The sequence below is a fragment of the Macaca thibetana genome, chromosome 19, assembly GCF_024542745.1.
Source record: "Macaca thibetana thibetana isolate TM-01 chromosome 19, ASM2454274v1, whole genome shotgun sequence".
NCBI lineage: Eukaryota > Metazoa > Chordata > Mammalia > Primates > Cercopithecidae > Macaca > Macaca thibetana.
Genome location: NC_065596.1, coordinates 33327731 through 33354397, shown reverse-complemented (window position 1 = coordinate 33354397; position 26667 = coordinate 33327731). Strand labels below are relative to the sequence as shown.

The 26667-nt window shown below is 46.1% G+C and overlaps 1 long non-coding RNA gene and 1 pseudogene across 2 annotated transcripts in view; one reads left to right on the top strand and one right to left on the bottom strand.

Moving 5' to 3' along the window:
* The window catches only part of LOC126943020 (zinc finger protein 888-like), a 56030-nt pseudogene that overhangs the window by 16351 nt on the left and 13012 nt on the right, over positions 1-26667 (top strand). The window lies entirely within an intron of this gene.
* Positions 2352-9920, bottom strand: LOC126943079 (uncharacterized). The gene is made up of 2 exons (XR_007721691.1): positions 9584-9920; positions 2352-4353 (listed from the first exon to the last, which is right to left on the bottom strand). It is a non-coding gene; the product is annotated as an uncharacterized LOC126943079 (long non-coding RNA).

Sequence of the window (26667 nt, the reverse complement as noted above, 5' to 3'; positions counted from 1 at the left end):
TGAAACATTTTATTAAAAAAAAAAGTCAGGCGCGGTGACTCACGCCTGTAATCCTAGCACTTTGAGAGGCTGGGGCAGGTGGATCCCAAGGTCAGGAGATTGAGACCATCCTGGCGAACACGGTGAAACCCCCTCTCTACTAAAAATGCAAAAAATTAGCCGGTCGTGGCGGTGGTCCCCTGTAGTCCCAGCTATTCAAGAGGCTGAGGCAGGAGAATGGCGTGAGCCCAGGAGGCGGAGCATGCAGTGAGCCGAGATCGCGCCACTGCACTCCAGCCTGGGCGACAGAGCGAGACTCCATCTCAAACAAAGAAGGAAATAAACATCCCGACGCACCCAAATTCCTGGTGTGGCTGGACTGGGGGGCTAGGGCGCTACGAAAGGCAAGTTTGAAACAGAAACAAACGCTCACCTGAGTCAGTCCTGGGCTCTCCGTGCAGAACAACCATGGGCTGGTAGTGGATCCTGTCTGGGAGGGTTCTGGACACCAAGCTGGGACAGGGCAGGAGGGGAAAATGTTGCTGAGGGGGCGGGGCCTGAACAGATGCTGGGGCGGGGCGAGAGAGTGGAGGCCACTGTGGGTGCGGGGCCTGGTTAGAGGCTGGGGACGAGGCAAGAAGGAGGAGGTTGCCAGGGTGCTGGGCTGGTCCGGGCCGGACAGCAGGCTAGGCTAGAGGGTTATCGCCGTCAAGGGGGAGGGCTCTGGAAGGTGGGTGGTTATAAAGGGCCAGGTCTGGAGGAGGCGGGTTGGAGCTTTCTCCTCAGCTGGGCCATGGACTTCGCCAGCTGTCATCCTCTCCCTCTAGGACCAGATCCTCCGGGTTCTGATTGGTGGATTCATTCTCTTGTGCCGTGATGCTACCCTAATATCACATGGATGCTTCCTCCCGCTTTTAACATTTCAAACAATGGAAGGTAAAACTGCTTCTGTAGTAGACCACGTGTACTGAACGCTGAATGCTTTTTCCTCTTAAATTGAAAATGGTTTTAATGCAAAGCGCCTTTCTTGAGAAGGTAGAGTCGCGCGTCCTGCAGGTGGGGCGAGCTCCCCTCAGTCTGGGGCAGGGCGGGGGAGAGGGGCAGGGACCTCGGTAAAGGGGTGGAGTGGGGCGCTGGTTGCAGCGAGGACTGACAGAACGGCTTATTAAACTAAGCAAGGTCCTGGGTTGTTTAAATGGATAATGGAAACTGAAAGGTGACATGCAAAACTGCCTATTACACCCAGAAGGTGGAGGATAATTTCATATTTCGTGGAAATAAAATCAGGGCCCTGAGCTGTGGCTCACACCTGTAATCCCAGCAATTTGAGAGGCCGAGGCGGGAGGATCACTTGAACCCAGGAGTTCGAGATCAGCCTGGGCAACGTAGTGAGACGTCGTCTCTATTAAAAATCAAAAAATGCGTCAGGTGTGGTGGTGCACGCCTGTTGTCCAAGCTGCTTGGGGTGCTGAGGTGGGAGGATCACGTGAGCCAGGGATTTCACAGCTGCAGTGAGCTCTAATCTCTCCACCACACTCCAGCCTGGGTGACAGAGCTAGACCCTGTCTCAAACAAAGAAGGAAATAAATGAGAGGTATAATTTGCTTTGAAAATTAAAAAAACTTTTTTTTTGTCTCTTTCCTTAGGACTTTTATTTAGAAAATTTGTAAATACATTTTCTCTGTCTTCTGTGTAGGGAAAAGAGAGATCAGACTGTTACTATGTCTATGTAGAAAAACGAAGACATGGCCAGGCACAGTGGCTCACACCTGTAATCCCAGCACTTTGGGAGGCCAAGGCGGGTGGATCACGAGGTCAGGAGATCGAGACCATCCTGGCAAACACGATGAAACCCTGTCTCTACTAAAAATACAAAAAAAAAAAAAAATTAGCCGGGTGTGGTGGTGGGCGCCTGTAGTCCCAGCTTCTTGGGAAGCTGAGGCAGGAGAATGGCATGAACCTGGGAGGCGGTGGAGCTTGCAGTGAGCAGATCGCACCACTGCACTCCAGCCTGGGCGACAGAGCGAGACTCCATCTCAAAAAAAAAAAAAAAAAAAAAAAAAAAGAAAAGAAAAAGGAAGACATAAGAAACTGCACTTTGATCTGTACTAAGAAAAATTCTTCTGCTTTGAGATACTATTAACCTGCAACCTTAGCCCCAACCTTGTGCTCACAGAAACATGTGCTATATTGACTCAAGGTTTAATGGATTTAAGGCTGTGCAGGATGTGTTTTGTTAAATATGTGTTTGCAGGCAGTATGCTTGGTAAAAGTCATTGCCATTCTCCATTCTCGGTTAACCAGGGACACAATGTGTTGGGGTCCGTACCGGGGGTGGTGGAGAATGAAAGAACACACAAAAGACAAAGACACACAGAAAACATGGCGGCCACGCTCAGAGCCTCCGCCTCACTTTATTTATACTCCATAAACCCCACGTCAGCAGAAAGAATGCAATGCAAAACAAACTTTCTTTTCCCAGATGTAACCTTCTACTCAGTTCTTTGTTTCTATGCTCTTCTTTATCTGCCCGCCTTCTTGGCGCCTACGGGAGTTCATTAAAAGTTCAATTGGAGATACTGTCCTTGAGCCCTATCTATTCTCAGCATAGTGTTTTCAAAGGCCCCTGCATTTCCCCCCCTTTTTTTTTTGTTTTGCCTCAATCCTAAAAAGGTAGCCCATATTTGTTCTTGTGTTTTCTTTTGTTTTTGGAGGCGACTGAGGGAGCATCGAATCACCAAAAGAAGTAGACCCAATCCAAGTGCCCAAAGCAATATACTTCCAGAGATGTAGAAATCCACGTCTTCATCTGGGTCCATGGGTTAAAGGCAGCAAGGCGCTGACCCAGCTCCTGAAGGGTTACAGTTCCGGACAACACATGTAATTGTTGTCGAAATGCATCAGAAATGTTCTGAGTGAGCTCTTGGATGTCCAAACTAATATTTTTATGGCCTATTAATAATTTTCGGATTATGGTCCAATTTTGAGAGATGTTAAAAAGCACAGGCGTTACACAAAATTGAGTGGAGTTCCAATCACATGGTAATGTTATCCGAGTACTGAGGACAGTGAGCTGATCTCCAAGCCATGTCAAGGCTTGTTCCATGTTGTCCAATCTTTCAGCAAGTTGAGAATCAATGTTTCGTTGTTGAAGCCATAACCGGTGAGATTATTCGTGCCATTGCTGCACAAATTCAGCATTTTGTATGCTTTGACGAAGAGCGAGCCCTGCTACGGCCGCAGTGGAGACGATGGCGACAAGGCTCATCACCGAGGCAATTATAAGTCCAAGGGCATGGAGGGTTCGCTGGAGAGAAGTTCAAATATAAGTCTCAAGAGGTGATGCCCCCATGGTCGCGTAAGGTTAACAGGCAGCCAAATTTCCTTACGAGCCCTGAGGATATAAATATCCTCAGTAAAGTTGTGCCACCAGGAATGATTGAGGCAAGACAAAAATGTACACGTATCTGTACAATTAACAATCCCCATATCATTATCCCATGTCAAATTCCCTGCTAATTATAGGTAGGGCTTACAGACACAAGCAATAATATATCAGGAGGTATTTCGATATAACTGAATATGAAAGGAGTTATTTGGGTTAGAAAGATTAAGGGGCATATTCCCCACAAAAAAGCTAATGGCATCACCTGCAGCTAACAACTTCCAAAGATGACTCTGTACTTAGGCCTCCTTCACGCCATACCAAGGTTTCATTATTGTTAGCAGCAATACTTTTATTTACCCGGTGCCATTTCAAAGGTATGTGACTAAATTTTGTTTGAAAATCACTGTGCACACTCCAATCAGTTATTTACATTCCATTGTATTCTAATAAAATCCGGGGTTTATTTCCCCGACATTGTTGCCACTCCAGCACCTCAATATTAGGAGAAACCTCTGGAATAGGACAAAAAGGTAAACAACTAGGAATAGTTTCATTACTATATACAGTATGATTATAATAACAGTATTAGCAGCCACATGACTATGATTATAGCGAACAAGCCAGGCTTCATGCGATTTTCGGAGACAATGAGAACTATTTCCCATGCATATTGGAAGTTCTTCCACTCCAAATTGGTATGTGTTGTTTATAATTCCCGTTTTCCGTTCTATATTGTCCTTGTCTATATAGGGGGACGGCATCCAAGTAGTGTCATTGGTGAAAACCTTAATTTCCGCCTCTCCCCAGGCGACTCCCTGATAAAAGGGTGGAAAGGGAATATAAGTACAATATTCATACAAAGCCTCACTAAGGGAAATAAGTCCCCCGCCGAGGCACATCCAACAAAGGAAGAAATGCATGCTGAATCCAGTTTTCTTTTCAACAGGGTTTCAATCATCTTGTAGGAAACCACTCAGGTCCGCTCCCTGTAAGGACAAGAGCATAGCCCCGTCCCTGTTTTAGAACTTGCCCTTGAACATACTTACCTTCTTCATTAGGATACCAAACCTTTAAATTGTCAGCGGGGACTATCACCGAGGGAGGTGAGGAAAGATGGGTTACGGCAGCGGAATCTTGCAATTGTCTCCATTGATTCAAAAAAATTAAGGTAAAAAGAACCTTCAAAATCTGGTTTCTGGGGGGCCCATTTCCCCCTTTTTGTTTTGTTTTAATAGTTGAGTTTTTAAAGTTAAATTTGCGCGCTCAGTGATGGCTTGACCTTGACTGTTGCCCGGGATACCGATGATATGTTGAATAGTGTATTGCTGTAAGAAAACTTGTAATTTATGAGAGACATTAAGTATAAGAGGAATGCCCATGATGGCGAAACAAGCTAAGAGATGAGTAATAACAGAAATGAGAAAAGGTATCAATGGTATGATGAACATACTTTAATCATCCAAAAGAAGGGACACCTCGTGGATTAACCCCAGGATGGAAGAATGGAATGCTCAAAGGAGCACAGGAAGGACAAACTCGAATAAGAGAACGAGCTTGTTTATGAGTTAAATGAAACCGTCGTTGAAGGCCAGAACTATTAGTGTGATGTAGAGTATATTTTTGTTCTGCAGCATGTAGGTGGCCGATTAAAAGCAAATCAATCTGAGTATTACCATGAACTAATGGTCCAGAAAGTTGAGAATGAGAACGAAGATGAGTGATGAATAAAGGAGCTCAACATTGGCTCAAAGTAAAGGAAAACAAAAGAATTTCTGAAGAGAAGAAGTAGCACAAAGAGGTAAAGTGGCCTGAGAAATATAAGAAGTAACATAAACGGCGTATTGAGAATCACTAACAATGTTACAACCAGTAGTAGGGAAATCAAGTAAGACCATGAGAATAGCAAACAATTCTCCCTGTTGCACCGAGGGATAAGGATAAACTGTAACTCAAGATTGATGAAGCTTCTTGCCAAGAATCAGAAGTTGCAAGAAGATAAGTGATCTGACTATGAGTGAATTGAGAGACAATTAAGGAAGGATCTCCTCCCCAAAGTTGTCAACAGTGATGCCGTCCTTTGATGATCAGTTCAGCTAAACGATTGATATAAGTAGCCAAGCGTTTAGATGTTTTATTGGACAAAAAGATCCATTCTAGCGGCCGATTGGTTTGATGAATCATTCCTGTAGGAGAATGTAAAGTATGAAATAAACAAAAAGAAAAGGGAACATTAGGAAGGGGCCTGTTAAAGTTGCTCTTCTACAAGCTGGAGTTCCTGTAAAGCCAAAGGAGTTAAATGGCGTGAGTTGTCCAAGTGACTGTCTCCTTCTAGAATAGAAAAAAGATGTTATAACTGATATGTTGGTATTCCTAAAACAGGACACATCCAATTAATGTCTCCTAGAAGCTTTTGAAAATCATTTAATGTTTTTAAATGATCACGTCGACTTTGAATTTTTTGGGGTCGAATATTTTGTGCCCCCAAGGTATAACCTAAATATTGAATAGGAAAATCCAGTTAAATTTTTTCTGTGGCAATATTAAGTGAGTAGAAAGAAAGCTGAGTTTGTAATGATACAAAAGCATCTTGCTGCTTTTCTCTGGTGGGTGCAGCAAGAAGAATGTCATCCATATAATGATATAAAAGAACAGAAGGATGACGCTTTCGAACAGGATCCAAGGCCCTATGGACAAATTCTTGACACAAGGTAGGGCTGTTTAACATACCTTGAGGTAAAACTTTCCATTGATATCGAGAAAGTGACTGAGAATTATTGAAAACAGGGACAGAGAAGATCCATATAATGATAAATTAACATAGTTGGAAACTAATTTTTTACAGGATTTAAAGTCCTATGTAAGAATTTTTGACATACAGTAGGGCTATTAAGTATACCCTGAGGAAGAAGCTTCTACTGATATTTTTGAATAGGTTGTCCATTATTATTTTTAGGAATAATAAAGGCAAACTTTTTACAATCTTGAGGTTGTAATGGAATAGAGAAAAAACAATTTTTGAGATCTATGACCATTAATTTTTAACTTTGTGGGATAAGGGCAGGATTAGGAAGACCAGGCTGTAAACTTTCCCTAGGTTTAATGTAAACATTTATAGTTTTAAGACAAGACAAAGACGGGAATTCCATGCAGAAATACGTGGCTTTATATTCCTCTCGGCCATTTGTTTTTTGACTTACTCTTAGAGTCCTAACTATTTCTTTAAATAATGGTCACTGTTTCACCTAAATAGGAGTGGTAGCTATGAGTTTAAAGGATTGTAGTCCATTTTGAACATCATATTTTTGGCAGCTGAGGAAATATGAGGAATGTTTTAAAAAGCAGCAAATTGTTGTGAAAGATCTTGTTCCCAAAAATTAATATTGATAGGAACAATATAAAAAAAAAAAAAAAACTTGACCTTGTTGACCTTTAGGACCGACACAGGTTAAAGGTTCTACGTCTTGATAAACCACAGAAGCAGCACCCAAGCTAGTGAGTATAACTGAAACTTGTCTTTTTTCCCATTGTATAGGCCACTAATTTAAACAAATAATAGACATATTCACCCTCGTATCAATTAACCCTTTAAAAACTATTTCATTAATGTGCAATGAACATAAGGGCTTTTGATTAGAAACTAAAGTTTCCCAAAAAACAGTTTTTTCTGTGCTACCAAACCCTCCCTATTGAGAATACGTTCCCCTGCCTCTAGGCATATAAATTGTGAGACTTGAACCATAATAAGAATTTTATTAGTAACATCATGTCCTTTTGGCAAAGGGCCACACACTCTAATAGCTAATTTATATACTCCTCTATTAGGAGACAAAGTATAAGGCTGAGTAATAGCTAAGTCAGCAGCAGCGCTCTGCTTAGTTGCCGCATAAGGCTGAGAAACTGGGGTAAGGTGTGGGATCCTTAAGGAGGACTTGAATTTATTCCTTGATGTTGTAGGTCGTTGCTCACTGGGTATTGTAGTAGACTTGTATTGTAATTGTTGGGGCCCCAAGCCTGTGGGCCCCGGCTCCCGTTTCCCAGGAGAGGAGACAGTAAATTTCCACTTTTATCAGTTTTGGAATGATATTTATTTGTCCAATGTCGACCTTTACCACAACATTTGTACACCTCTGAAGGCAGCTTTCTGCCTTGAGGGATAAAAGTGTTCAATTTTTATGACATTCTTTTTTGAAATGTCTAGGTTTACCACACTGAAAGCAAACACCTTGTTTGTTATTTCCTTTTAAGGCTTTAAACAAAGCTCCAGCAAATAATTGAGCATTATAAATAGCCCCTCCAACACTAACACAAGTTTTAATATATTTATCTAAATTGGCCCCATTGGCCTTTAACGATTTTAACAATTTTTAACAGTCAGCATAAGCATTTTTAAAAGACAATGTTTGTAACAAAATTTTTGAAGCAAGGCCAGCACCCACAATTTTGAAGACAGCATCCTGAAGACGGGCTACGAAATATAGATATGGTTCATTTGTGCCCTGTAAAATCTTCACAGAGGAAAGGGAAGATTTTCCTGTTATCTCTACCTTATTTCAGGCCCTTAAAAACAAAGTCTTGATTTGAGTAAAGGCAACATCATCTAAACCAGCCTGAGCATTAAGAGTAGCATATTGGCCCGTGCCTGTGAGTTGTTCCTCAGTGGCTCCTGGGGGATCACACATAACATTTTTTCTAGCCTGTACATGTGCCTTGTTCATTTACCAGCTGTGCAATTGTAACCACTGAGAACGATCAAGAAAAGCCTTCCCCAAAGTCTTCCAGTCTATAGGAATTATCAAATTTTCTGATGAAAAAATATCAAGAAGACCAAGGATAGGGGTTCATAGTTAGAAATGGCAGCTTTCATTTCTTTTAAAAATTTAATTTGTAAGGCATTAAATTGGACATTACTGCCACCATTTGAAAACTGAGCATTAGGAGCAAAAGAAGCACAAATAATTGGAAACAGATCCAGCTCCTTAAATAATTTTTTTAATTAAAAGTATATATAATATATAATAATACTCATATCCCCAAATGTAAAGAATCCCAACATATTAATAGGAAAAGGCAAATAACCCAACCAAAAGTAGCAGAACAAAGAAATGACAATAAACCTATATGTCTAACATCATTACTCACTAGGAAATATGTATATTAATACCAAATTGAGAATCATTACATACACAATACAATGGTTAAAATTTAAAAACACAGAAAATATCAAGAGGTAGTTAATGTGTTAAGCAACTCGAATACTCAACTTCTGTTTGGAGTGTAAATTGGTGGAACCTATGCACCCCTATAACATAACAATTTCCTAGAAAAATTGTGTGCACATTGTTGGGGTTATTAATACTATATTAATATTAATAGTTAATATTAATGTGCTTATTGACTATTGAAATACTCATAATATTTTAACAAACAATAAGATATACATATACACTGGTTTTGACGTATTAAACAGGTGTTTAGTATAAATTTAAAGTATGTCTGATGTGAACAGGGCTTCAACTTTGCCGAACAAAGGTAAAGATAAGGAAGCCGGGGGTTGGAGGCTCTGGAAAATCCTCTTTTAACAGGTCAGAAGGAAAAGAAACAGGGAAAGCTCGCAAAGGTGAATTAGAAGAATATATCTGTAATATTTGTTGAAGCATTTCCATAATACACTGCATGTCAGAATTTCCCTTAGAAGAAGGAAGAGCTGGCTTTTTCTCTTCTCCCCCTTTTGCTACCCGCCCCATCCTCTGTTATCCTGGCACAAATGGGTTCCATTTCAGATTTATTTTTTTCCCAAATCCTCAGATACCTTTCCTCCTGTGGCTACATCACCACACTCTGAATCAGTCTCAAGTAACTCTAATGTCTGAGTGATAGAGTCACACAAGGTCCACAATTTTAGAGGCATAATATCCCCTAACTAGAGAGCTCTACGCAGAGCTTTTACTACCTGTAACCATTTTTTCCAATTCAGCTGCACTTTAGTCTGATACTGAAACCAGTAACAATGTTGTTCAACATGGGCAAACAATCGCTTCAAAGTCTTTTCCTTTCACTTCTACTCCCATAGACAGCAACAGTCCTTGAAACAGCCGTAAATATTCTGAGGCCAGAGAGATGGAATTCCCATAATGAAAGCTTAAGAAGGTTCCCCTTAACAATATCTGGGCCTTATCCGCCCCTAGGGGGTTCCCCTTCTTGTTCTCCCCTACTCACCCGTGCTGACCCTGCTCGCTGCGCCACTTGTTGGGGTCCGTGCCGGGGGTGGTGGAGAATGAAAGAACATACAAAAGACAAAGACACACAGAGAACATGGCGGCCGCGCTCAGAGCCTCCGCCTCGCTTTATTTTACTCCATAAACCCCACGTCAGCAGAAAGAATGCAATGCAAAACAAACTTTCTTTTCCCAGATGTAACCTTCTACTCAGTTCTTTGTTTCTATACTCTTCTTTATCTGCCCGCCTTCTTGGCGCCTACGGGAGTTCATTAAAAGTTCAATTGGAGATACTGTCCTTGAGCCCTATCTATTCTCAGCATACTGTTTTCAAAGGCCCCTGCACAATGCACTGCGGAAGGCCACAGGGACCTCTGCCCAAGAAAGCCTGGGTATTGTCCAGGTTTCCCCCCGACTGAGACAGCCTGAGATATGGCCTTGTGGGAAGGGAAAGACCTTACAGTCCCCCAGCCCGACACCCGTAAACAGTCTGTACTGAGGAGAATTAGTGTAAGATAAAGGCCTCTTTGCAGTTGACATAGGAGGAAAGCATCTGTCTCCTGCTTGTACCTGGGAATGGAATGTCTCCATGTAAAACCCGATCGTACGTTCTATTTACTGAGATAGGAGAAAACCTCCTTATGGCTGGAGGTGAGACATGCTGGCGGCAATACTGCTCTTCACTGAGATGATTGTGTAAAGTCAAACATAAATCTGGCCTATGTGCACATCAAGGCACAGCACCTTTCCTTAAACTTATTTATGACACAGAGTCTTTGCTCACACGTTTTCTTGCTGACCCTCTCCCCACCATTACCCTATAGTCCTGCCACATCCCCCTCTCCGAGATAGTAGAGATAGTGATCAATAAATACTGAGGGAACTCAGAGAACAGTGCCGGGGCGGGGTCCTCTGTATGCTGAGCGCGGTACCCTGGGCCCACTTTTCTTCCTCTATACTTTGTCTCCATGTCTTATTTCTTTTCTCAGTCTCTCATCTCCACCTTGTGAGAAACACCCACAGGTGTGGTGGGGCAGGCCTCCTTCACTTCTGAGGTTTTTTTTTTTTTTTTTTTTTTTTTTTGAGACAGAGTTTTGCTCTTGTTGTCGGTGCTGGAGTGCAATGGCGTGATTTCAGCTCACCACAACCTCTGTCTCCCAGGTTCAAATGATTCTCCTGCCTCAGCCACCAGAGTAGCTAGGATTACAGGTATGCACTAGCATGCCCGGCTAATCTTGTACTTTTACAAGAGATGGGGTTTCTCCATGTTGGTCAGGCTGGTCTCGAACTCCTGATCTCAGGTGGTCCACCCGCCTTGGTGGTTTGACACTGGGATTACAGGCGTGAGCCACCGCACCTGGCCTGAAGTGGTATTTTTAGGAAACAACCTAAACTTGTTTCAGTTTAATAACCCAGGGATGTATTTAAGAAGGACTTGGGGTCTCTCTCTGAAAGGCAAACAACAAAAGAGACAGTACCTGTAACTCAGTAGGAAATTAAATATTTCAAACATCAAATAATTCCAATTTAAAAGTATGGACCTTTAAATAATTCTGAGCCTTGAAAAAATATGGTCATGCAACTTGAGTCCAGTGGTATGCAGACACAACTTCCTTTTTTTTTTTTTTTTTTTTTTTTTTGAGACATAGTCTCATTATGTAACCCAGGCTGGAGTGCAGTGGCCTGATCTCAGCTCACTGCAACCTCCGCCTCTTGGGTTCAAGCGATTCTCCTGCCTCAGCCTCCTGAATAGTTGGGACGACAGTCAGGCACCACCATGCCTGCCTAATATTTGTATTTTTTAGTGGAGACAGGGTTTCACCATATTGGCCAGGCTGGCATCAAACTCCTGACCTCGTGATCCGCCCGCCTCAGCCTCCCAAAGTGCTGGAATTACAGCCCTGAGCCACTGGCGCCTGGCTGCAGACGCAACTTCTAACAGTTTTCCTGGCCAGACGCGATGGTTAACGCCTGTAATCCCAACACTTTGGGAGGCCAAGGAGGCTGGATCACTTGAGGTCAGGAGTTTGAATCCAGCCTGGCCAACGTGGTAAAACCCCAGTCTCTACTAAAAATACAAAATAATTAGCCAGGCTTGGTGACGCGCGTCTGTAATCCCAGCTGGTTGGGAGGCTGAGGCAAGAGAACTACTTTATTTATTTATTTTTATTTTTTTTGAGACGGAGTCTCGCTCTGTCGCCCAGGCTGGAGTGCAGTGGCCAGATCTCAGCTCACTGCAAGCTCCGCCTCCCGGGTTTACGCCATTCTCCTGCCTCAGCCTCCCGAGTAGCTGGGACTACAGGCGCCCGCCACCTCGCCCGGCTAGTTTTTTGTATTTTTTAGTACAGACGGAGTTTCACCGTGTTAGCCAGGATGGTCTCGATCTCCTGACCTCGTGATCCGCCCGTCTCGGCCTCCCAAAGTGCTGGGATTACAGGCTTGAGCCACCGCGCCCGGCCAAGAGAACTACTTTAACCCGGGAGGTGAAGTTTGCAGTGAGCCGAGATCTCGCCACTGCACTCTAGCCTGTTCAACAGATAAACAGTCTGTCTCAAAAAAGAAAAGAGGCCGGGCGCGGTGGCTCAAGCCTGTAATCCCAGCACTTTGGGAGGCCGAGACGGGCGGATCACGAGGTCAGGAGATCGAGACCATCCTGGCTAACACGGTGAAACCCCGTCTCTACTAAAAAAATACAAAAAACTAGCCGGGCGAGGTGGCGGGCGCCTGTAGTCCCAGCTACTCGGGAGGCTGAGGCAGGAGAATGGCGCAAACCCGGGAGGCGGAGCTTGCAGTGAGCTGAGATCCGGCCACTGCACTCCAGCCTGGGCGACAGAGCGAGACTCCATCTCAAAAAAAAAAAAAAAAAAAAAAAAAAAAAAAAAAAAAAAAAGAAAAGAAAAAAGAAAAAATGTAAATACAAAAATAAAAGTAATAGATCTCTTACACAAATGTGCTGGGACAACTAACTGGATATCCACATGAAAAAGAATAATGTTGGATCCCTATCTCACACAATCAAAAATTTAACAAAAAGTTAAAAAAAAAAAAAAAAGAGAGAGACAAGGAAGGGAGCGCTGCGGGAGGAGGTGTTACTTTGTCGCCCAGGCTGGCTTGGACCCCCAGACTCAGCGATCCTCCCGCCACTGCTTCCTGAGTAACTGGGAATTCAGGCTTTCGCCCCCACGCCCACATCCCTGCTGTGTTTAAGCTGCAGGTGGTGACCTCACTCCTCCCTGGCCTGAGCACTCAGTCCCGCATCCCAGGCGGTGGCCCTAGGGAAGTCTCTGAGCACAGGGTGGACTCTCCCGAGTGAATGGAGAATAGAAAGGAGAGGATTTCTATTCTATTCTTTGGGCCCTCAGCATGAAATCGTACGTTCCTTCCAGGCAGGGCTTTGCATTTCACATTCTAGTTCGCATCCCCCTTGCAGACAATTCCAGGACTTTTGAATCATGCCTCAGTCTTCCTGGCTGCCCTTGCCTCCAAAACCCGAAAACAGAGGCGATGGGAACGAGGCTGAGAGACTCACAGGTCCCACCGCGGCCCCGCCCTCCGTCGGTTTTGAAGGGCAAAGTTTTTCGGTCTCACGCCCCGCCCCTACCTCACCCAGGCCCCGCCCACCTCCTCGAGGGTCCCGCCCAGGCCTCTCTTCCGTCCTGCGCGCGCAGATTCTCGCAAACCCGGAAGCGGATCGCGTGGAGTGGCGGTCCCACCGCGGTGGTGAGTTTCGCTCTGTGTTGTGTTAAGTCTGCGCTTCCCAGGTCCCCGGCGCTTCTGTACCTGGCACGTGGCGTCCTCGTAGACCTGGGAATTCTCGGCCGTCTTTCTTCACCCAGACGTCCCCGTGAGAGTCCGGGGGTCGCTTCCTTTTGGGTTTAAAGTCACCTTAGGCTCGCCCCGTCCCGAATCTTTCTGCTATAGGGCAATGTATACACTTCCCATCGCCTAGTTTTCCTGCTCAAAACCTTTTTCTGACTCCTCCCGACCCGCACTTTTTAAACTCCTTACCGCGAGGCGAATTCCCACCCTGGGCGCCTCCCAGTTTTGTCTTAAGGCACCGTCGCCCCCCACCTCCCTCCTCGTGCTGGGCCCTAATGCTCCCCAGGTCTTCCCTCCGTAATCACCGTTTCTCCTGAGCCCGCGTTGGGGTGGTACCCGGGGGCCTGTACTATGACACCGGGTATTCTTGCCTGCCCAGCTCCAGCCCCTGGAAAATGCGCTTCTTCGGGATGCAGGGGTCTTACTCCAAAGCCCCCTGTGATTGTGTGGGCCAAAGGGATCAGGAGACTGGGAGAGAGCAGTAGAAAACCTGAGACAGAGAAAAGAAGAATGAGAAAGACCGTAACAGATGGCAACGTAGAGGATGAGTGAGGGATTTGCTGAGAGACAGCAAAAATGAAAAAAAAAAAAAAGAAAAAAACAGGAGGGGAAAAGCAACTGGAGAAATGTAGAGAAAAGCTAGATGTACAAAGAGATGAAGGACAGCAAGGTAGGGAGAAGGGCAGCAAAGAGGGAGGCTCATCAGAGTGAGGGAGAGGAGGAGGGATTTGGAGCCAGGGCAGACAGAGCAGAGTGGTGCTGTTAGTGAGGAGAACAGAGGGGAGAACCACAGCAGGGAGGACACCTGGGGATCTGGGGTGCTAGAGAGTGGGGACAGGGGGGTTTAACAGGGAAGATAAAATTTAACAGGGAGAGCAGAAGAGGTGCAGAGATGGGAGAAGAGGCAGAAATACATGGAGATTGAGAATGATCGAAAGATTGGGGAGAAGGAGCAACAACAGGTTAAATAAGTTGCGAGGATGGAGCAGAAGAGGTAGAAGAGAAGAAATAGAGGGAAGAAGGGGATAAACAGCAGAAGAGGAGGGGGGTACAAAATGAGGAACAGAATTCCAGGGAAAAAGAAAACAAGAGCTAGAGCGAGAAGGGGAGAATGAGAGATATGTACAGAATTAGGGAGGGAAGCACAGTAATGAAGACAGAGGGGCTGAGCGCAGTGTGTCATGCCTGTAATCCCAGCAATTTAGGAGACTGAGGCAAGGAGATTGCTTGAGTCCAGGAGTTCAAGGCCAGCCTGGCCAACATGGTGAGAACCCCACCTCTGCCAAAAGAAAAAAGGAAATTATCTGGGTGTGATGGTGCACACCTGTAATCCCAGCTACTCTGGAGGCTGAGGCAGGAGGATCACTTCAGCCCAGGAGGTCCAGGCTGCAGTGACCCGAGATCATGCCACTGCACTCCAGCCTGGTCAACAGAGCAAGATGCTGTCTCAAAAGAAAAAAAGGGGCAGGGGACTTCATTGGATATGATTAGTTGTGATATGTTGACTTCTATGTATATAATCTAATAACTTAAAATTTGTTTATATAGATGAGATTGAGAATTTTAAAATTCCTATCTCTAAGGCATGTACATTCTATAAATCTTGGCATCAGAGGTCAGCTTCCACTTGGAATCCCTATTCAGCCCCAGGGTTCTGTCTTAATTCACTTGTTAGACATTCTCTTTCCTTTTCCCAGGGTGGAATAGGAAGTGGGGCAGTGAAGTGAGAGAAAAAAATCACTTTCTGTTATCATGTAATAGTTTTAATTTAATTAATTAATTGATATTTTGAGACAGAGTCTGGCTGTATCACCCAGACTGGAGTGCAGTGGCGTGGTCTCCTCCAACTGCAGCCTTGCCCTCCTAGGCTTAAGCGATCCTCCTACCTTAGCCACCGGAGTAGCTGGGACCACAGGTATCAGCCATCAAACCTGGCTAGCTTTTGTATTTTTTTTTTGTAGAAAAGGGGTTTCACTATGTTTCCCAGGCTGGTCTCAAAATTCTGGGCTCAAAGAATCCTTCTGCCTTGACCTCCCAAATTACTGGGATTACAGTTGGGATTCCATAGAGGAGCCACTGCACCTGACCTACATCGTCGTTTTTGTTTGTTTGTTGTTTTTGAGATGGGATCTCGCTCTCATCCAGGATAGAGTGCAATGGCACAGTCTCGGCTCACCGCAATTTCTGCTTCCCGAGTTCAAACGATTCTACTGTCTCAGCCTCCCGAGTAGCTGGGATTACAGGCATGAGCCACCACGTTTAGCTAAATTTGTGTATTTAGTAGAGACGGAGTTTCTCCATGTTCGTCAGGCTGGTCTCGAACTCCTGACCTCAGGTGACCCGCCCACCTCAGGTGACCCGCCTACCTTAGCCTCCCAAATGCTGGGATTATAGGTGTGAGCCACCACGCCCAGCCCATAGTACTTTTTAAAAGGGACATCAGGGTGCAGTGGCTCACGCCTGTAATTGCAGCACTTTGGGAGGCTGAGGCGGGTGGATCACAAGGATCACAAGGTCAGGAGTTTGAGACCAGTTTGCCCAACATGATGAAATCCTGTCTTTCCTAAAAATTCAAAAATTAGCTGGGTGTGTTGGCACACGCCTGTAATTCCAGCTACTCAGGAGGCTGAGACAGGAGAATCACTTGAACCCAGGAGGTGGAGGTTGCAGTGAGCCAAGATTGTGCCACTGCGCTCCATCCTGGGTGAGAGTGAGACTCCATCTCAAAAAAGAAAAATTGAAAAAAAAAAAAAAGGAACATCAAAGCCAGGGGTGATGGCTCATACATGTAATCCCAGGACTTTGGGAGCCAATCACCAAAGGTCAGGAGTTCAGGACCATTCTGGTCAGCGTGGTGAAGCCCCATCTCTAGTAAAAATACTAAAAAAGTAAGCTGGGTGTGGTGGTGTGCGCCTGTAGTTCCAGCTGCTCGGGAGACTGAGGCATGAGAATCGCATGAACTTGGGAGGAAGAGGTTCCAGTGAACCCAAATGGTACCACTGCACTGTAGCCTGGGTCTTCATCTCAAACAAACAAACAAACAAAAAAATAAAAAGCAAAAGAGACATCAAAAGTGCTTTTTTTCTCATTGTGTAATAGATTTCCTTTTTTTTCTTTCTGATTCCTCTTCATTTCTTTCTTTCTTTCCTTATTCTTTTTTTTTTTTGCAGTTGGAGATAAATCTTAATTTTAAAAATTCCTTTTTAAATACATAATCACTTCTTCTGAAAGATGCCTTTGTGGCATCCAAAAATCAGCTCACATCGTTCCTTTCTGTACATGTGTATGTTCTAGTTATTTTCCTGTTGACATCTGAATTTGTTAGATTTCTTAAAAACAATTTCAAAGTAGTTTCTGTTTGAAATTAGTTGTGTCTGTTTCAGATCGAGGTCTGCATGCTTTCTACTCTTTATTATTTATTGGAAACCTTTAACATCAAAATGTAGTTTAACCAGTTAGTCTATTTTTCAGTTTTCTTTCCTTATGTCATCTGTCAAAATCTTGAGCTGTGAGCTATTAAGTGCATGTTTCCCTCAAGGCACCTCTGGTCTATGTGGACAAATGTTGAAAGCCCAGCTCCTCACTGTGGCTCCACAGCCCTGTGTCCAGGGCCCCTGCCAGTGTCCAGCCTCCTCCTGGGAGCTTGCCTCCATCTCCTGACTCCCTCTGCCCCAGGCATATTGCTTTTCTCTTTTCCCAAACATCAAAACCCTTCCTGTCTCAGGTCGCTGTCCCTGCTCTTACCCTGTGTCCCTAAATGATCATGGCCCTGTCCCTATCTCCTCCTTCAGGTCTAGGTTCAGAGCTGTCTCCCATGCCCTCCCACCCCCACCTGAAGTTCCCTCTGCCCATCAGTCTTTTTCATGTTACTCAGATTTTATTATCTCTGCATCAGTCATATCAGAAATGCTCTTTTTATTTTTTTTAATTTTTTTTTAGACAGAGTCTCACTCTCATCCAGGCTGTGAGTGCAGTCTCGTGACCTCGCTCCCTGCAACCTCTGTCTCCTGGGTTCAAATGATTCTTGTGCCTCACCCTTGCAAGTAGCTGAGATTACAGGTGTATGCCACCACACCCGGCTCATTTTTGTATTTTAATTTTATTTTACTTTTGAGTCTCAATCTGTTGCCCAGGCTGGAGTGCAGTGGCACGATCTTGGCTCACTGCAACCTCCACCTCCCGGGTTAAACCGATTCTCCTGCCTCAGCCTCCCGAGTAGCTGGGATTACAGACACCCACCAAGCCCAGCTACTTTTTGTATTTTTAGTAGAGATGGCATTTAACCATGTTGGCCGGGCTGGTCTCGAACTCCTAACCTAAAGTAATCCACCTTTCTTGGCCTCTCAGAGTGCTAGGATTACAGGCCAGAGTCACCGTGCCTGCTTCTATTTTTGTATTTTTGTATTTTTTTTTTTTTTTTTGAGACGGAGTCTAGCTCTGTTGCCCAGGCTGGAGTGCAGTGGCCGGATCTCAGCTCACTGCAAGCCCCGCCTCCCGGGTTTACGCCATTCTCCTGCCTCAGCCTCCCGAGTAGCTGGGACTACAGGCGCCCGCCACCCTCGCCCGGCTAATTTTTTTTGTATTTTAGTAGAGACGGGGTTTCACCGTGTTAGCCAGGATGGTCTCGATCTCCTGAACTCGTGATCCGCCCGTCTTGGCCTCCCAAAGTGCTGGGATTACAGTCTTGAGCCACCGCGCCCGGCCTATTTTTGTATTTTTAGTAGAGACAGGGTTTCACCATGTTGGCCAGGCTGGTCTCGAACTCATGACCTCAGGGGATGCGTCTGCCTTGGCCTACCAGTGTGCTGTCATTACAAGCGGGAGCCACTGTGCCCACCCAGAGATGCGTTTCTGCATGGATTATTTTGAGTATTTTGTGTCTCCGTTCATTGGAGGATACCTGTTTCCCATCTTGGCCACAGGACAACTGCAGCATCTACTCTGGGGTTGTGGTTCAGATGCTGAGGTGTCCTCAGGGAACACTGAGGCAAGTGTGGGGATGGTGCCACATTTCTTCTGGAAATTTCAACTCTAATTGGTCTGAACTTCCTGTGGCTATTTATTTCAGTCAAAATAAGAGGAGAAGGCCTCACTAAGGTCAGAAAAGCCCAACAGACCAGACCTTGTGTCCTCCGGCAGTGCCAAGGCATCCCCATTTTTGTCATCTGTCACTGCCTCACTCCAGCTCCCGGGTCTTCCGTGCTCTGCACATCACCAGGGCCCAGTTTGGCCATTATGGGCAGGGGCTTTGCCACCAGCAGGTGATGCGCTCAGAGTCAGGGGTCCTGGATTCCCTTCAGGAAGGGTGGGGAGAAGATCAGGGTCCTGAAGGGCATGAAGGACACACCTCTACACAACTAGTTCTGTTCTGGAGGATCTGGAGTCTCCATGACTTCAGGAAAGATTCTTCCAAGGATCTTCAAACGTCAAATATTTCACGTTAAAAGCTACGGACCTTTAATTCTGAGCCTTGAGATGAAGGTGGTCATGCAACCAAAGTCCAGTGGCATGCAGGCGCAACTTTTTTTTTTTTTTGAGACGGAGTCTTGCCCTGTCACCCAGGCTGGAGTGCCGTGGCGCCATCTCGGCTCCCTACAAGCTCCGCCTCCCGGGTTCACGCCATTCTCCTGCCTCAGCCTCCCCAGTAGCTGGGACTACAGGCGCCCGCCACCACGCCTGGCTACTTTTTTGTGTGTTTTTAGTAGAGACAGGGTTTCCCCGTGTTAGCCAGGATGGTTTCGATCTCCTGACCTCGTGATCCACCCGCCTCAGCCTCCCAGAGTGCTGGGATTACAGGCATGAGCCACCGCGCCCGGCCACAGGCGCAATTTTTTAGAGTTTTCCTGGCCAGGCGTGGTGGCTCAGGCCTGTAATCCCAGCATTTTCGCAGGCAGAGGCAGGCGGATCACTTGAGGTCAGGGGTTAGAAAACAGCCTGGCCAACTTGATGAAACCCCCTCTCTAGTAAACATACAAAGCCATTACAAGGTGTGGTGGGGCGTGCCTGTATTCCCAGCTACTTGGGAGCCTGAGGCAGGAGAACTGCTTGAACAGGGGAGGTGGAGGTGGCAGTGAGCCGAGATCATGCCCCTGCACCCCAGCCTGGGCGACAGAGCAAGACTCCATACCAAAAAAAAAAAGGGTATACAATTCAGTTTCCTAATATCAATTTAAAAAAAAAGTTTTGACCAGGCGAGGAGGCTCAAGCCTGTAATCCCAGCACTTTGGGAGACCGAGGCTGGTGGATCAAGAGGTCAGGAGTTTAAGACCGGCCTGGCTAATGTGGTGAAATCCCATCTCTACTAAAAATACAAAAATTAGCCGGGCATGGTGGCACGTGCCTGTAGTCCCAACCCAGGAGGCGGAGCTTGCAGCGAACCGAGATCGCACCACTGCACTCCAGCCTGGGTGACAGAGCGAGACTCTGTCTCAAAAAAAAAAAGTTTTCCTGTAAATAGGAAGACTAAGCAGCCCCAGAGACAAGACCTCCTGGCATCATTGTCCCTTCTTCTGGAGTGATAAAGTAACCTTCCTTTAAGTGTATTAATCCGTCACCAGTCAAGTTGCTACAACTACTGGTCTTGAATGGAAAATGTGGTGATTCTGCTAAAGCTTCTCTTGTCTTTCCCTGTGTGTGTGTGAAACATTAACGTCTCTACTTGGGAACACGGACCCCCTTCATTTGGAATTGAGGTTTCCAGGTGGCTGTCCTCAAGCGTTGTGTTCACATAAACTCTATACTTAACCATGTATTCTAAATTTTATTATTTATGGCTGACTTCAGTTTCTGTCGGATTGTAGGGGCCTCACTAGAGAGGGCACCTGTCGCTATGTTGTAATATCACACTTGCCAAAATGACATGGATTAGCATTTCCCCCCCTTCCTTTGCATGAAGCTAATTAGCTGACGCAGATGGTCACCTCCATTACCAAGTAGAGCCACAATGAACTATGTGTGACCAAGGGTGTTGTCAAGCCTTCTTCCCTGAGGACTGATTAGTGTTTATCTTGAAAACATACACTTAGGCCAGACACGCCTGTAATCCCAGCACTTTGGGAGGCCAAGGTGGGTGGATCACCTGAGGTCAGGAGTTTGAGACCAGCCTGACCAAGAAGGTGAAACTCCGTCTCTACTGAAAATACAAAAATTAGCCCAGCGTGGTAGCAGGTGCCTGTAATCCTAGCTACTCGGGAGGCTGAGACAGGAGAATTGCTTGAACCCAGGAGGCGGAGGTTGCAGTAAGCCGAGATCGTGCCACTGCACTGTAGCCTGAGTAACAGTGAGACTCGTGTCTCCAGAAAAAGAAAAAAGAAAACATGTACCTAAAGGGTTGTATAGAACAGTGAAGTTTCTTTCTCTGTTTTCAACCTCTCAGCTGTTTGTCTCTATTTCCCATCACATTCAGGTCTAAGGCTCTTTATTAATAAAATGGTTTTTCTTTCTTTCTTTGTTTTCATAGTGAAGATGATTTTTCATCTGGGGAAGATTTTTTTAGTTTTCATTATATTTTCTCAACATTTAAAAAGCGAAGTAAAGAGTATTTCTTGGGCCTGGCATGGTGACTCATGCGTGTAATCCCAGCACTTTGGGAGGCCGAGGTGAGGAGAGCAGCTATTTCTCTTACAGTCTCCTGTTTCTGAAGAGGAGGAGGAAGTAAAAGTTGAAAAACAGGAATGAAGTCAGTGGCAAGACCAGCCAGTGCCACTGATGACCAGACCTGGAGGTTAAAAGATTAACCCCCAACTCTAACCACATGTGCTCTCAATCTAACACGACCCTTTCACGTGGAACCACTTAGAGCTGTAAGCCCTTAAAAGGGCCAGGAACTCTTTCTTTGGGGAGCTTGGCTCTTAAGACGTAAGTCTGCTGACGCTCCCGGTCGAATAAAAACCTCTTCCTTCTTTAATCCGGTGTCTGAGGAGTTTTGTCTGCTGTTCCTCCTGCTACATTTCTTGGTTCCCTGACTGGGAAGCGAGGTGATTAAGGAGGCAGCCCCTTAGGCCGCTTAGGCCTGCCCTGTGGAACATCCGTGTGGGGGACTCCGGCCAGCTTGAGCAATGCGGATCCTGAGAGCGCTCCTGGGTAGGCAGTTGCCCCGGTGGAAAGCCTGTCGGAGCGGTGCACAGCAGGCCCCCACAGAGGATCAACCCAGTGGCTGAACACTCGGAAGGAACTGGCACTTTAAGCCTGGAAATCTGAAACTTGGTAACACTGGTCTTTGGAACTTGTCCCCTCCATTTGAGTAGAAGTGTGGCCTGATCACCCACGGTGTGCCTGTACCAGCACCTTGGTTTTTGACTTGACTTGAATTGCTTGATACTTTGGATTTGGTTTTGACCTGGCTTGGATTTCTGGATACATTGATTTTGGTTTTGATTCTCGTTTGGTGTAAACTGAAAAGGTGCGTGTGTGCCCTTTTTACCCGTTCTTTGTTCTGTGGTGTGCGTGTGCTGTTAGTGTGTTTTGTCTCGAGGAAACATGGGTCAGACACAAAGTAAGCCCACTCCACTAGGAACTGTGTTGAAAAATTTTAAGAAGGGATTTAGTGGAGACTATGGGGTTGCTATGACACCAGGAAAACTTAGAACTTTGTGTGAAATAGATTGGCCAACATTAGAAGTGGGTTGGCCATCAGAAGGAAGCCTAGACAGGTCCCTTGTTTCTAAGGTATGGCACAAGGTAACTGCTAAGTCAGGACCCTCAGACCAGTTCCCATACATAGACACTTGGTTACAGCTGGTGCTAGACCACTCACAGTGGCTAAGAGGACAGGCAGCAGCAGTGCTAGTAGCAAAGGGACAGATAGTCATGGAAGGATCCCGCTCCACCCGCCGAGGGAAATCAACTCCTGAAGTTCTGTTTGACCCAACACCAGAAGACCCATTGCAGGAGATGGCACCAGTGATCCTGGCGGTGCCTTCCCCTTACCAGGGAGAGACGCTCCCCACTCTTGAGCCCACAGTGCTTGCATCTCCGCAAGACAAACATATCCCTAGGCCACCCAGAGTAGACAAGAGAGGATGTGAAGCCTCAGGAGAAACCCCTCCCTTGGCAGCTCGACCAAAACTGGGATGCAAATGCCCCTGAGAGAGCAGCGGTATACCGGGATAGATGAGGATGGGCACATGGTGGAGAGGCGTGCTTTGTGTACCAGCCCTTCACCTCTGTCGACCTTCTCATCTGGAAAAACAATACCCCATCCTATACGGAAAAGTCACAAGCTCTAATTGATTTGCTCCAAACTATTATCCAGACCCATAACCCCACTTAGGCTGATTGCCACCAGCTGCTCATGTCCCTCTCTAACACAGATGAAAGGTGGAGAGAGCTCCAAGCAGCAACCAAGTGGCTGGAGGAACAGGCACCAGCTGATTACCAAAACCCCCAAGAGTATGTAAGGACCCAGTTCCCAGGAACCGACCCCCGGTGGGACCCAAATGAAAGAGAGGATATGCAAAGGCTGAACCGACACAGGGCAGCTCTCCTGGAAGGATTAAAGAGGGAGCCCGGAAGGCCACAAACATTAACAAGGCCTCTGAGATCATCCAGGGAAAAGAAGAAACTCCAGCACAGTTCTGTGACAGGCTATGTGAGGCCTATTGTATGTATACTCCCTTTGATCCTGATAGCCCTGAAAATCAGCACATGATTAACATGACTTTAGTCAAAGTGCAGAAAACTTTAGAAGAAAAGTGCAGAAACAGGTTGGGTTTGCAGGAATGAATACGTCACAGTTATTTAGAAATAGTTAACCAGGTGTTTGTAAACAGGGACGCAGTAAGCCATAAGGAAAACAGCAAAGAGAATGAACGTTGGGCCCGGCGAAACACCAACCTGTTAGCTGCAGCGATCAGAGGGGTCCCCCCAAAGAGGCAAGGGAAGGGGGGCCCCAGGAAAGAGACTCAGCCTGGCTGTCAGAGCTTGCAGCATAACCAGTGTGCTTATTGTAAAGAAGTAGGACATTGGAAGAACAGATGCCCTCAGCTAAAAGGAAAACAAGGTGACTCAGAGCAGGAGGCCCCAGACAAGGAGGAAGGGGCCCTGCTCAACCTGGCAGAAGGGTTATTGGACTGAGGGGGACTGGCTGGGGGGTATAACGGGGAAGAGAGAATTTAACAGGGAGAGCTCAGGAGGTGCAGAGATGGGAGAAGAGGCGGAAATAGATGGAGATTGAGGATGATCTAAAGATTGGGGAGAAGGAGCAACAAGAAGTTAAATAAGTTGTGGATGGAACCCAGCTAATTTTTGTATTTTTAGTAGAGACAGGGTTTCAGCATGTTGGCCAGGCTGATCTTAAACTCCTGACTTCAGGTGATCCACCCGCCTTGACCTCCCAAAGTGCTGGGAAAACAGGCGTGAGCCACCACACCTGACCACCCATGTATTCTTGATTGAAAAAATTTGCTTATGTCTTAGTTCAACTTTCCCTGTTTTCTTTCCTTTTCTTTTCTTTTTTTGAGATGCAGTTTTGTTCTTGTTGCCCAGGCTGAAGTGCAATGGCGGGATCTTGGCTCACCGCAACCTCAACCTCCTGGGTTCAAGCGATTCTCCTGCCTCAGCCTTGCTGAGAAGCTGGGATTACAGCCATGCGCCACCACGCCTGGATAATTTTTGTATTTTTAGTAGAGACGGGGTTCCTACATGCAGGCCAAGCTGGTCTCCAACTCCTGACCTCAGGTGATCCGCCCACCTCGGCCTCCCTGTTTTCAAGGTCAGTAGTTGTGTGTTTACACTGCTGCATTTTATAAATGTTACTGTACTTTTCTCATAAGGAAAAATTAAATGTTAGGAATTAAAGGCATCAGAACCTTGCAAAAGAAGTTTCTTTAGCCCAGGTATGTGAAAGATGCTTCTCTATTTCTAAAGGATAGGGTGATAAAGACCAACCCTCCCCATTAGCCCTTCCAGCCCCCCATGTAAGAATTCAGGCACATCTTCGTACTCATCTCAGACCTTCTCAGGGTAACTCTGTGAAAATGTTTTCACTGTGAGGATAGCACAGCTAAATCCAAAGCAGGTCATTCAGTCCCTGGCAGGGAACCCTCCACCGGCTTCCTGTGTTCCCTGGGACAAAAGTCCAGCTCTTCACTGTGGCTCCACAGCCCTGTGTCCAGGGCCCCTGCCAGTGTCCAGCCTCTGCCTGGGAGCTTGCCTTCATCTCCTGACTCCCTCTGCCCCAGTCACGTTTGCTTTTCTCTTTTCCCAAACTCCAAAACCCTTCCTGTCTCTGGTCATTGTCCTGCTCTTACCCTATGTCCCTTGGCAGCTCATTTACGATGCTGTCCTGTCCCTTTCTCCTCCTTCAGGTCTAGGCTCAGAGATGTCTCCCATGCCCTCCCACTGCCATCTGAAGTTCCCTCTGCCTGTCAGTCTCTATCACATTACTCAAGTTTATTATCTGTGTCAATCACATCAGAAACTAGGACTTTAAAAAAAAAAAAAAAAGGTCTCACTGTGTCCTCCAGGCTGTGAATGCAGTCTCGTGATCTTGGCTCACTGCAACCTCTGTCTCCTGGATTCAAGTGATTCTTGTGCCTCAACCTCCCAAGTAGCTGAGATTACAGGTGTGTGCCACCACACCCGGCTAATTTTTGTATTTGTATTTTATTTTAGAGTCTTATTCTGTTACTCAAACTGGAGTGCAGTGGTGTAATTTCAGCTCACTGCAACCTTCACATCCCAGGTTCAAGTGATCCTCCAACCTCAGCCTTCTGAGTAGCTGGGATTACAGATGCCCACCAAGCCCAGCTACTTTTGTATTTTTAGTAGAGATGAGGTTTCACCACATTGGCCAGGATGGTTTCGAACTCCTGACCTCAAGGAATCCACCCACCTCGGCCTTCCAGAGTGCTAGTATTATAGGCTTGAGCCATTGCACCCGGCCCAATTTTTGTATTTTTAGTAGACACAGGATTTCACCATGTTTACCAGGCTGTTCTCGAACTCCTGAGTTCCAGTGATGCTTCCACCTCAGCTTCCTAAGTAGCTGGGATGACAGAAACACAGACGTGCACCACCGTACCTGGCTAAGTATTTGTATTTTTGGTAGCGATGGGATTTCACCATGTTGCCCAGGCCGGTCTCAAACTTCTGAGCTCAAGCAGTGTACCCACCTATGTCTCCCAGAGTGCTGGGATGACAGGCGTGAGTCACCACATTCAGCCTCTGCATGGGGTTTGGTCAGGGCTGGATCTGTGCTCTGAAGGGGAGCTCATTCCAACCCAGCTCCCCACTGCTGCAGCGCGTGTAGGGGCTTCTCCAGAAGGGGAGTGGGAGTTTCCTATAGGGGTTTATCATCCCTGGTGTGGTGGACAGCAGGGGGGACCGTACTTCCTCAGACTGAGGTCTCCTTTGTATGTGTCATTGTGTTACAGGGAGGGGGTGTGTGGATTCTGAGCAATAAACAGCATATTTTTAACATTCAGGATTGATTTCTATAGACTCTTGGTACGTGAGGAAGAAACCCTGAGGAAGAAACCTGGAAAAGGAAGAGGAAAGCAGAGGAGTCAGGGATGGCTCCTCCTCAGGTGAGATGATATTCTCGGTGGATTGTTCTGTCTCCTTCCTTTCAGAAACGCTGGGCCTTGGAGTTGGGAATCTTCTCTGAGTCTGAAGCGTCCTGCCTGACAGGTTTGCTCGCACTCACCCATGCCTTCCCTCAGTCTCTCTCATCTCGCTTGGATTCCATCTCTCATGACCCAGTGACATGAAGTTGGGAAGAGGCGGCACTGGACATGGGCCTGGGAAGGGCTCACACCAGACATGGATGGAGATGGGGTGAGGGTCCCGTGGTGTGAGTGCTGTTGGGCAGCAGGGATTGTTCAGGGGCCACATCTGGATGCACTGTCAGCTCTCTGTGGACGAAGATTAGAGCAGCTGCCAATGGAAGTCACGTATTAATGTGCACAGAGAACATGGTAAATTCTAGAAAAGAAGACCAATAAGGGGAAATGTTTTCTGCCTGATTTTAAACTACATTTTTAGGTAATTGAGTGAGCCTGACCAACTTGGAGAAACCCTGTCTCTAGTAAAAATACAAAATTAGCCAGGCATGGTGGCATGTGCCTGCAATCACAGCTACTCAGGAGGCTGAGGCAGAAGAATCACTTGAAATCGAGAGGCGGAGGTTGCAGTGACCTGAGATTGCACCATTGCACTCCAGCCCAGGCAACAAGAGCAAAACTCTGTCTTAAATAAATAAATAAATAAAATGGAAATGAATGATACATGAATGATTCCATCATCATGTTAAGAATATAGAATCAA